General features: G+C 33.9%; 2 long non-coding RNA genes across 2 annotated transcripts in view; one reads left to right on the top strand and one right to left on the bottom strand.

Annotated features, from left to right (window-relative positions):
• LOC147843159 (uncharacterized) overlaps positions 1 to 11,523 on the bottom strand; it is a 541,229-nt gene that overhangs the window by 409,389 nt on the left and 120,317 nt on the right. The gene's annotated exons all lie outside the window — the stretch shown is intronic.
• LOC141375110 (uncharacterized) overlaps positions 1 to 11,523 on the top strand; it is a 161,949-nt gene that overhangs the window by 137,699 nt on the left and 12,727 nt on the right. Inside the window, exon 3 of the long non-coding RNA XR_015496112.1 lies at positions 11,292 to 11,412. This is a non-coding gene — a long non-coding RNA (uncharacterized LOC141375110). The remainder of the gene's footprint in view (positions 1 to 11,291; positions 11,413 to 11,523) is intronic.

The raw sequence follows: 11,523 nt of genomic DNA, 5'->3' as shown, positions 1-11,523 counted from the left end.
AAAGCTCAAGGGTTTATTTTTCATTTGGCTTAATGGAGTTTTTGGCTCACTTCTGTTGCCCCAAATCAAATAAACAAAATTTGATGTCATGTTCAAAGTTCTTGAATCCTTTTTAGCATTGCAGTTTCTCAGGAACTACTTACATTTATTTTTCTCAGCCAAGTCCCCTTGCTGATCTGAAAGGAACAAACTGATCTCCGAGTCCATTACCCTATTTTTCCCCCTCTCATTTGAAATTTCCTAATGACTTTATTCTCCTAATATATATATATATATATATATATATATATATATATATATATATATATATATATATATATATATATATATATATATATATAGTTGAAGTCAGAATTATTAGCCCCCCTTTGATTTTTTTAAAATATTTCCCAAATAATGTATTACAGAGCAAGGGCATTTTTACAGTATGTCTGAAAATATTTTTTCTTCTGGAGTAAGTCTTATTTGTTTTTATTTCAGCTAGAATAAAAGCAGTTTTAAATTTTTTATGAACCATTTTAAGGTCAAAATTATTAGCCCCTTTCAGCATTTTTTTTCGATAGTCTATAGAACAAACCATCATTATACAATGACTTGCCTAATTACCCTAACCTGCCTAGTTAATCTAATTAACCTAGTTAAGCCTTTACATTTTAAGTTGTATAGAAGTGTCTTGAAAAATATCTAGTCAAATATTATTTACTGTTATCAAGACAAAGATAAAATATTTTAAATATATTAATATTTAAATATGTTATTAGAGATGAGTTATTAAAACTATTATGTTTAGAAATGTGGGGCTTATAATTCAGTAGGACTAATAATTCTGACTTCTACTGTATATATGTTCTACTGTATATGTAAACACTGTAAGCAAGTGGTATTTAAAACCCTTACTTCTGAAAAACATTGGGCAGATGCAGATCTGTGCAGCTGATGCTTCTAAACGAATGTCTATCAGAGTGGAAGTGAAGTCTATCATTTGTGTGGGCCTGTGGGATTGTTCTGTTCTGTAAATATGTGCTTGTGATTGGCAGCAGGTCTATTGAGCTTCAGTGCAGTTGTATTGATTTTTCAGCACAGGGAGATGCTTAGAAAAACGTACCTGCTAAGGAGAGGAAAATCATTTACAGGTAGAGGTGTGGGTGGAACTTATACTATAAAAAATCCCGTCATCCTGCAGCAGATCCACAAGTGCAATTTTTCAGAGCCTATTGTTTTTTTCCCTTTTAGTCGTTCACCTATTCCATGAGCCACAGCGTCTTAAATAGCCCAGCCAATATAAAAATGGTATTTATTTAGAAGTAATATCCATCTGTGGTGTGTGGTTGTGAATTGTTCTGTCGCTAAATGTGGCCTTGTGATTGACAGCTTGCCCATTGAGCCTCAGTACAGCTCTATTGATTTTCCAATAATCGGCCACAATTTAGCCAGGTGTTTAGTGATGACGAGTATGGATTTGTGCTCCAGAATGACATGCTGCACTCTAAGATTACCAAAACTCAATGCTAATGGATTGAGCATGCTGCCTAGACTAATCAGTTAAAGAATATTCACCTTATGTAAGTCATTCAAAAAGGTCACCTGAAGGATTACGGTACTCCTGTAATAATCCATTCGGCCTTTAATTGATTGTACATACAGTGGGTTCCAGCGTTCACTATCGATGCTTAACAAAATTGGCCTTTTGAATCAATATACTTTCTTCTTAAACTACATGCTAAGGAGAATTCGAGCAATAATGATGTTCTCTTTGACTTGCGGTAGTCATATCTGAGACTTATTAATAGTCTGGGAACGCCTCTGCAGCGCTCGCTCCTCTTTAATCATCTCCTCCATCAGCACAGCAACAACGAGGGCCTGACTTCATAACATCCTACATCTGACATTGTGCTGGAGATATTCATTTTTTCCCCTCTCTTATCTGCCTCAGTCTTATGCAAACTGATAAGGTTTTGAAATGAGTAGATGAGATTAAAGGAGAACCTAAAAATGCTTATTGTGTTTCTGAGCTGAACAAGTTGCATTTGGATGAGCTTCTTGATGAGTAAAACCTAGTTTGGTAATTCATGCAGACCGAAAAAGTGTCAAACAGCTAAGCATATATATTTTTTTGCTCATTAAGGCAGAAATAAATAAAAAAAGTTCAATTGTAAAATATTTATTAAAATTCAAAATAACTCATTTGTTATAGGATGCAGTTCAAAATAAAATTATAACTCCAGTCATTATTGTTTTTATTATTATTACCATTAATAATAATAATAATAATAATAATAATAATAATAATAAATGCTAGTACTACTACTAATACTAATAATACAAATAGTCTATATTAAATAACTGAAAATTCATCTTTAAAATCACTGGAATAAAATATTAAATAAATTGCTAAACTACCTTTGAACAGTTATTTTATTGTGCAATAACATTTCACAGTTTTCCAATTTGTACTGTATTTTTGATTAAATAAATGCAGCTTTGGTGAGCAGAAGAAGCTTATTTAAAAAACATTTACAAATCCTACTGACCCCAAACGTTTGACCGGTAGTGTACTTGTCAGTCACTAAGAGAATAATGATTAGATGTGTAAATTATTGTGTGCTCTATTTACACACAGTTGCTATGGAATTGATGTTTTGTTTGAGCTGAATTATTAATAATGAATATTTTGCACACATTCTGGCAACCCTAGGAAATTACATGTTTGTAAAACATGGCAAAGCCATATTACTTCAATAATGATGTTAAAAACACATTGCACATTAGAAATATAGATTAAGTGTCGTTAAAAAAATACTGTTTTAATTTTTTTATTCAGTTAAAGTGTTCTGTCTCATAGCGGTGGAGATTACTGAAAGACAGATTTTTTTTATATATGTTTAGTTGAAATCAATAACCCTTTTTTAAATGAATAAGAGTGAAGGGTAAAATGAATACAGGATCTTGCTTGTTTTTTAGATATGATTTTTTTCTTGTTTTGAATTCCCTGTAATAGGTTTCAGTTTTGAATATCTTCCCATTTATTTTGTCTATGATTGGGTTCGTAATCGATTATTGTCTAGTTGTGAGAATTTGCAACTACACACACACACACACACACACACACACACACACACACACACACACACACACACACACACACACAAACACACACACACCCACAAAAAGAAAGTCGTGATTTCTGTTTCTGATTTTGTGTTTATGTCTTATCTCTTTTTTGTTTGTAATGCTATTTGTATGTTTCACATGCATAAGACTAAATTAAAGATCTATTTTGTAAAGACCTTTGTTCAGGTTTTATTTATAAATTGTGCTACTTGGTTTGGATGTTGTGCTCACCATTCCATCCAATTTCACTGCAATTTAAAAACACTTTTCTTGTAACAAACCCACTGTACTCAATGCTGGTGACTATATGAAAATGATTCAGCAGTGTAGATGTAAAATTATAATCAAGCTGACAGTTTTACAAAATGGAAAAAGCTCCCTTGCAGTGTTTTAGTGTAGCTGTGATAGGAAATTAATATTATTCAGTGATGGACCTCTTCATTTTTTCCCTGCTCTTTCAAGTGCCAGTCATTTGATTGTTTAGTTTTTTCTATTTCTTCTGGATGACCTTGGAAGTTGTAATTACTCTAGAGTGATTATTGTAGGGGATGTCCTCTATGGATTTGCTAATAAATCTTAGATGACTAATTGCTGAAGAAGACTATGAGAACTGACCCCTCCGTGCAGCCTCCGTGATGAATCTGTATTATAATTGGAAGGTCATGCCCAAAGTCCTGAAACTGTTTGGTGTACCGTACTACTGTCTATCTGTATCTGTTGCACCTTACTAAACTCACTGAAGCTTTTATTTATTTGTTAGTTTGATTATTTGCCTGTTTGTGTGTACATTTGTACATAAAAACCCAGTCATCTTCTATATTTAGTATTGTTCATTTAATATTTAACCCTTTCACATATTTGGAAGCAAAGTTACTCTGAGGGTAAACAAGAAATGTTCAGAAATCAATGCTACACCTCTCTTCCATATCTGCCTCAAATCAAACATCATGGACACTTGAGGGATCACAGTCAATAATTCAGAAATCAATAAACAAAATTCTAATTTTTTATTTGACTTTTTCTGCATTTTAAAGACATCTAGCTGTGTTGTTTATTTAGGAATAACTTTTGGACTCACAGATTCTTGAAACATGTTGATGTGCATCTGTGAGTGAGAATCATTAAGTAGGGGGATAAAAAGCACTGAATCTGAACTAAGCAATGGGATCAATATGTTTAAAATCAGATTTGTAAGTTAAATCATTTTTGGCAGTAGCTTTGCTTAGTATACTGTAAAAAAAACAATAGCTAAAAACAGTATGATATTCATGTAATTGCACAAATTACAGTTAGTTCATCAACACATGCACTTTACAGAATCAAATATTAATAATACAAAAGCAACATTGTTCACAAAATGTATCAGACAGCACAATAGTTTTTTTTTCTTGTTTTGATAAGAATAAATCTCTTTATTTTTTTTAGCAGCGAGTAATTTTTATGTTTTTCTTTGTTGGTCTGACTCATATTGAACAGCATATAAAGTACTGTATAGGATACTGCTCTTTTAAAGTACAGATCATACATGTGATTCCATTCTCGGTTATTTGCATTCACATACATGGCTGTCTCTTTTTATGTGAACTTTGTGGGTTTTAGATCAAATCTGTATTTGACACTAAAGAGAATGTTACTCTATTTTTATTGTTATTTATGTTTATTTATGTAGTTTATTATTTATGATTCAGATGTTTGCATACAAAAAGAACATCGAAAATGAAAAAAATTCAAGGCTTCAAAATATACGATACATTTAGACCCCTAGTTTTTTGCGATTTAGCAATCGCTGAATCCAAAGCAAAATCAACAAAAAGTCGCTTTTTTTTGCTGTCCTTCAAAATTCTTAATTTAAACACAAAATAAGCACAAAGAATGTTAATAATCCCATAAAACATCTTAATTCCAAATGATCTAATTAGATTAATTTTAGCTTGCAGTTAACTGTTTTACATGACTTATTGACGTTGCATACACAGCGCATGTGATGCATTTGAGTGTCTGTTGAAGAATCTCACCTAGGCCCTCACAATCATTGTATTACATGGAAGTGGGGTGGTATTGTTTTGCAACATGTGCTGTAAGCAGACACAGATGAAGCGCAATGATTTACATGTTAAGTCAATGCAAAGATGTGACTAGATGTCCTGTGGTGCAAATTGAGTAAATAACGTGGTGCGAATTGGGCATTTTGTGTGTTTGACAAGCTTCAGACTGCAAAAGAAAGCGGGAGCAAACATCTAACAAAAGGAGCAGCTTACAATGATGGAGATTGGTTCAAGAATGACGGTCACTGGGCATGACCGAATTGAAGGACATTATTTTTGCTTTACATGTATGGCTGGTATTATAATATGTGTCAAATCAAATGATTTTGCTTAACTCTTTCCCTGCCATTGATGAGAGAAAATGCTTACCTGACATTGACAAGTTTTATCGAAATCTGTGTTTTAGGTATTGTGATAGGGGAAGCCCTAATGCATGTCCTGAATGAGGTACATGATGTCAGATGCTCCGGGGAGTGAAATCTGAGAAATAAAAAGTAAGATCATGGATAAAACTAATAGTTACACAACCTTCCTTTGACTTAATCCCTATTTGCAATTTATTTATCCATTCATTCATTCCTTTATTTTCTTTTCGGCTTTGTCTCTTTATTATCTGGGGTCGCCACATCGGTTTTAAGCAGTGGATGCCCTTCCAACTGCAACCTATCACTGGGGAACATCCATACACACTCATTTACACACATAAACTAAGGACAATTTAGATTCCCCAATTCACCTACTCCGTGTGTTTTTGGACTGGGGGAAACTGGAGTACCCGGAGGAAACCCATGCAAACACGGTGAGAACATGCAAACTCAACATATAAATACCAACTGACCTAGCCAAGGCTCGGACCAGCAACCTGCTTGCTGTGAGGCAATCATGCTTCCCAGAGCATTATAGGCATTATGGGCTGTAAAGACATTTTAAATGGTCCTGTGACACTGAAAATGCATTAATGGCTGCTAAAACTTTAGCTTTGTCATCAAAATCAGTACATAACATGCTGAATTAAATAACTACTTTTAGGTTATAATAATAATATTACACTGTATTACTTTTTGTAGAGAGGTGAGAGAGATAAGACACTTCCTTTAAATGATTGAACAAATAAACAAACAAATAAATGAAGGAATGCACAGATGGATGGACAGATGGATCAATCAGTTCATTCATTGGATTGACTTACAACCACTAATATAAGTTCATTCTGCTGTGGTGACCCCGGATTAATAAAGGGACTAAGCCGTCAAGAAAAAAAAAAAAAAAAAAAAAAATATATATATATATATATATATATATTTATTTATTTATTTTTATTTTTTCTGTTTGGTTATTAGTACTACAGTTTTAGTGCTTTATAATACTGAAGTAAAACTTTTGGGTTCAATTCAATCCTAGTGGGCAGAAGCAGTGTGAGGAATGATTGGTGCTAACGCAACACTGACAAGAAAAAGTCAGTGGGAGTGAGAGAGCGAACTCTAAATAAAGCATGATGTAGTTAGTTTGAAACTTGCCCATAAGTGGCAACAAAACAAATAGTTCTTGGATGATGATAAATAACAACCAGGGCTCTGCAAAGTTCTCCCGCAGTCATTTGTTGATCTTTGACAATATGCCTTTGAACAACAGCACTTTTTACGTTCACCCGCTGTAGCCTACTGGTAGAAAACAGAGGCAATGTGTTCTTTTAATCAGCTTTCTGTTTGATATGTACACCATTTGGGAGAGAAGGGGCGGGTATACGCCACCCTCCGCCATGTTACAATCTAGCAGAATAACCTGCAGATGCCCTGCAAAGAAACTTAAAAATTCAGCCCTGTGAAGTTCAACCAAGGGGAGCAGAAAGGACACACAGGTCTTATTGTGTTGGGAATTGAGCCAGAGCTTGAGTGGTTTTACAGCATATATGGACTGAAGGCATTGGTTATCATGGCAGACATTCCTTAACTAAAGCTGAGAGGAGAGGGGCTTGTTGTGACAGTGAGGTTGTCATCCCATAGATAGGTTTGTAATGCTCAGGAGAGCAGTGTGTGTTTCTGTGTTTGTGGGGGGAGCGTCAAGTAGTGTTGCTTCAACTCATGTGGTCATTTCACTTATTTCATTTTTTTATTTCTTTTCTAACCAGCTTTGAAAGGTATGAGATGAGCATCATGTTGATGGCTGCTGAAATGTTGAATACGGTGGGCGCAGGAGATTCATTCCACTTCTGTAATTTCCAGGAAAATTACTTTACTCCCCCGACGCTTCTTCTATTTATCTTTCAGCCGCTACATATGTAGGAAGAAAAATGCCCTGAGACAAAGGAAGCAAAGCCCTGCATTCAGTTAACTGACGGATGGTGTCTGGAGTCTCATAAATGCATTAGCTTTATCACAATTAAAGTGCTGGAATGGACATGTGACTTGTTTGTGGTTGTTTTTCTAGTTTCCCGTTAGCAAGATCAAAAATGTATGTGTTGAAATGACAATGGTATTTCTTGAAGCATTTTCTAAAGAAAGATCCATCACTGCAGACCTCCAGCCATGTGGAATTGTATTTTCAATCAAACATGCTGGGAATTAATGAAATGAAATATTGTTTAAGCTTTAGATGCTGTATTCACAGCTTAATTCTGCTTGGCCATACTTTTGTTGCTTAAAGGTGACATTGGATGCCTATTATGCACAAGATGATTGTCTTAACAAAGTCTTTAACAATTTACAATAAGGTTGCATTAGTTATTAGGTATTTACAAACTGCTGAAAAAATGTGCTGTTAATTTTTAGGTAATTTCATCTGTCCATTTATAAATACATGAGGGTAAACAAACATTAACTAATTAGGTTGGAAAGAGATACATTAGAATATAAGTAAGTTAACTTTAACAAAGATTATGAATAGTAATGCTGAAGTTAATGTTCACTATTAGTTATTGTTAGGGCCAGACAGGATCTGCAGATATCTCTTGCTATTTCTGCTGAGAATTTTGTAAAAAAAAAAAAAAATAAAAAAAATAAATATATATATATATATATATATATATATATATATATATATATATATATATATATATATATATATATATATATATATATATATATATGTGTGGATTTATGCAGAATGATTTTAGAAGTATCTAACAAAAACATTTCATATATGAAATAAAATAAAAATACATCTTTAACTTTTATTTAATGTTTACAATGCAAAAACAATTAATTGAACGTTTTTGGTAAACAAAGCAAGTCTCTCATATCATGTCATGCTCACTAGCGATTTGAGGACTCCTGTCACTAATGATTGTTTGGACTATTTATACACCCTGCATTCGTTTGTTGTTACTGAGTTGTTTGTTTTTGCATGTTATGTTGTTCATGTGGTGTGTTCCCATACTTTGCCTTAGTTTCTAGTTTTGTTTATTATTGTTCTTTTGGTACTTTGATTTGTGGATGTCCTGTTGTTTTTCTGTTATCTGTACGATTATTTCTTCAATATATGCACTTGGATACTACCTTTTTGTATCCGTTTTTTCAACGTACCATGACAATATAACTACTAAAAGATAGAAAATGTTACTTTACAAACTGTATTGTAAATAAATCCTATGAACATGTAAATATTATTATTTTATCACAATAATATTGAAATTATTGAAACTGAATAAATATAAGTCTACACCCATTTAGACAAGTAAATACATAGACTCAATGATGGGATAAAAATCTGCAGAAATCTGCGCATTTCTATGTTTAGTTAATGTTAACAAAAAATAAGTAATGCTTAACAGATGTGTTGTTCATCGTTAATTCTTGTTAAGTAATGCATTAACTAATATTAACTAATACAAACTCATTTGTAAAGTGTTACCAAAAAGTCTATAAATTACTTTGGTTCTACCGCAAAATATTAGTGTAAATAAAAACCCGTTTTTACTGCTGCTCACCATCTTTCTCTGATCCTGGATCACAACTGAATAATAGTGACCCATTTTTAGCTTGCAAAACCAGTGCTCCACACATACTGCACATTTCCACAATGACAAAATTTGAGATTGCGCCGAACCCCCTTGGAGACCTATAACAGGCCATAATTGATCGTTGCTTGACATTGGAGCTGACCATTATCAGTGAACGATGTGTTCAACTATACATCTATACATGTAAAAAATGACTTGATTTGGAAATGCTTGATTTAAATGCTCAGCTGTACATTCTGTGCTATAGATTCTGTGAAAACCACAACACCACACTGACTAACACAGCTCTGTATACAAGTGAATTGAAGCTGATGATTCTATTACCATTAACCAATAAACATCAACAGATATATATAAAAATGACATGCATCTTTCAGTCAATTTTACGTACAGCTTCATCCTTTAAAAACTTCATCCAGCTTTGTTTTGCACAAGGTTTGAAAAGCAGTTCAGTGAAAATGTTCTGCGCACACATTCTCATTCATTTATTTTCTTTTTGGCTTAGTCCCTTTATTAATCAGAGGTCACCACAGCAGAATGAACCGCCAATTTATCCAGCATATGTTTTATGCAGCGGATGCCCTTCCAGCTGCAACCCATCCCTGGGAAACACCCATACACTCATTCACACACATACACTACAGACAACTTCGCTTACCCAATTCACCTATAGCACATGCTTTTGGACTTGTGGGAGAAACCGGAGCACCCAGAGGAAACCCATGCAAAAACAGGGGGAACATGCAAACTCCACACAGAAACGGCAACTGACCTAGCCATTGCTTGAACCTGTAACCTTCTTGTTGTGAGGCGATTGTGCTGCCCACTGTGCCACCATGCTGCACACACAATCTCTATATAAATACAATTATGCCATTTCTCTGTTGTCTTTTCTGAAGCTGGCATTCTGTGTAAGGACACCGGTGACCTTCTACATCTGAACACAGAGCAGGTTGCATTCTAGGATCACACTGTTGCAAAAACACAGACAAACAAAGGGAATTATTGTTAGCAGCTTTGCTCTGTTTACAAAAAAGGGTAGGAAGAGGGCAAGAGTCTAAAGTTTGCTTGAAGACAGACATGGGACGATAACCATTTTCAAGGTATACCGCGGTTTGGAAAAGTCAAGTTTTTAAAACCGCCAAAATTTTCTGTAATACCGTTCCTAAGGTATGTGTAACATTTTCATTTACTTTTTATATTAGTTTTTTTAGAACAACAGTAACTCCACTAGAAAATATATCTAAAGATGCCATTTTTAAATCTGTGTTTTAGAAAGTAATGAAGACAGCAGAAGTCAGTGATTCATTTTCATTATTTAGCCTAACATGTTTACTGCTCCAAAATATTATACATCTTTCAAAAACTAAATTATATGGTTTTCAAAGGGGAAAAAAGTTTATGTTTTTACCTAGACATTTAAAAAGAATATATTTTAGAGCAGTAATCACAATACCGTGAAACCGTGATACCGTGATATTTTTATCCAAGGTTATCATACCATCAATCTTATACCAGCCCATGCTGTTCAAACTAGCCAGTTATGTCACATCCGACATGAAATTGAATTGGGTCAAATTATGCACTATAAAAAGTGGTTAGTTGCTCTAATTTTTGAAAAAGTGAAAAACACTGTTGCCTTTAAAGCAACAAGTTGATTTTACTTAAAAAAAAAAAAAAAAAAACTAAACAAAACTAAACTAACAAACAAACTGGTAAACCTATTGACTTAACTTTTGCACATCGTTTATTTACTTAATAATTATAAGACAACGTGTTTACTCTCTTTTTCAAATAAAGCCAACTAACTTTTTACAGTGTGGTAAACCTTTAAACGCAGGCAGTTTGTAACAAACATATTTTTCTAATTATTCTCACAAACACAGCAGGGATTTTCCTAAATACCTAAGAAATAACTAATTCCACGACAGTCTCATAAAGAATAAAAATGCAATACAATATAAATGCTTCAATGATAAAGGCATGTATGATGGAATCGTTACCTGTTGTAGATTCTACAGTCATAAGTAATTGGGTCCTTTGAAAATCACATTCAAGACTGGAATTGGCAATCTTCTTAACAAAACATACGGTCTGTCATTTCTGTCTCAGGCTCACTGTTCGTTCAGCCCTGCTCTCCCAGCAGAGAGCTTGACAGTGTCTTGTTTCCTTTCTAGCTCCCACACCATCTGGAATGCTAAATGGCACACTCACCTAGAAAAGTGACACAGCTCTTCTACAAGGAGTACACCTGATGGAAGATGGCAGTGAGGGGGGAAAATGGAGCTTGAAATGGAGGTAAAATGAAAGTTGAGTGTAGTGATCTGGCACACTGATGAAACCACTACATTCCATTGTTTAACATAGCCATCTAAAGATGCCAAATCTCAGTTATCACAGAAGATTTTG

Source organism: Danio rerio, chromosome 7 (assembly GCF_052040795.2).
Source record: "Danio rerio strain M-AB ecotype USA chromosome 7, GRCz13ab, whole genome shotgun sequence".
Classification (NCBI taxonomy): Eukaryota; Metazoa; Chordata; class Actinopteri; order Cypriniformes; family Danionidae; genus Danio; species Danio rerio.
Note: the sequence above shows the minus strand (reverse complement) of the source record. Positions and strands in the feature narration are given on the sequence as shown.